Here is a 1,100-nt window from a genome sequence, read left to right on the forward strand (position 1 = left end):
TTCTTCTCCCCGTCCCTTTACCCTTTTCCCCTTCCTTGTCAAGGTCTTTAGTCCTCTTAGGAGACATCCCTCAAGTTGGCTCCCTTGAAGGGTGCCAGGATTAGAAGACATCCCTCTAATACTTGAGAATGAGGTTTAGAAACAACATATATAAGTGGCCAGTAGAGTCCCTGTGTGGCAGCCAGCCTCCAGTATGGCCCCAGTGATCCTGGCCTCAAGCATTACCGGTTGCCTGAGTGTCGTGTAGGGCTAAATGCATTCCTGCTTAAGACATCACATGTCAAAGAGAAGGATTAGTCATAACAACAGCCATGTTTACTGATTGCTTATGAGTTCTTCTTTTTTTTTTTTGGCTGCTCTGTGTAGCTTGCAGGATCTTAGTTCCCCCACCAGGGATCAAACCCATGCCCCCTGCATTGGCAGCATGGAATCTTAACCCCTGGACCACCAGGGAAGTCCCTTACTGATTGCTTATTATGTGCCAGACACTGTCCTCAGCACTTAACAATCGTTAGCTCATTGGTTTCCCAAGACAATCTCATGTTGCTGGTATTTATGTTTCCTCCATCGAACAGAGAAGGTGGCCTTCCGATTAGAAGGTCTGAGGAAAGAGACTGAGCGATTTCTTCCTGTTCTGCTGCTTCTGTGGGGAGCTCCTCTTGAAATTCCCCCATGGGGTCCTTGTGAAGAAGCTCATTGCCTTCACGGAGGCTGGGGAAGGCGTGTGCTTATGATCAGGCTATAAAAAAAGGCAGGGGATGGGACTTCCCTGGTGGTCCAGCAGTTAAGACTCTGTGTTCTCAATGCAGGGGGCCCAGGTTCAATCCCTGGTCAGGGAACTGGATCCCACATGCTACAACTAAAGACCCCCCCATGCCACAACTAAGATGACGCACAGCCAAATAAATGTGAATTTTAAAGGCAGCAGATTCTTATTCTGTGGGCACAGGCTGATGCAGCAGGTAATAATGGGTGACAACTAGTATGGGATTCTACTTGGTCACAACTGGCTAACCAGTTGTCACACCTCTTACTTCTGCCCCATGTGATTTGGAGTTATTGAATCAGTCAGCATGCATGTCTTTGGAAGTAGCAGGAAG

At 47.9% G+C, this 1,100-nt stretch overlaps 1 non-coding gene across 1 annotated transcript; it reads left to right on the forward strand.

Moving 5' to 3' along the window:
- Nucleotides 1-766: 766 nt before the first annotated feature.
- Nucleotides 767-839, forward strand: TRNAE-CUC (transfer RNA glutamic acid (anticodon CUC)). Its single transcript has one exon. It is a non-coding gene; the product is annotated as a tRNA-Glu (tRNA).
- The last annotated feature ends 261 nt before the right edge of the window (nucleotides 840-1,100 follow it).

The sequence above is a fragment of the Ovis aries genome, chromosome 17 (assembly GCF_016772045.2).
Source record: "Ovis aries strain OAR_USU_Benz2616 breed Rambouillet chromosome 17, ARS-UI_Ramb_v3.0, whole genome shotgun sequence".
Classification (NCBI taxonomy): domain Eukaryota; kingdom Metazoa; phylum Chordata; class Mammalia; order Artiodactyla; family Bovidae; genus Ovis; species Ovis aries.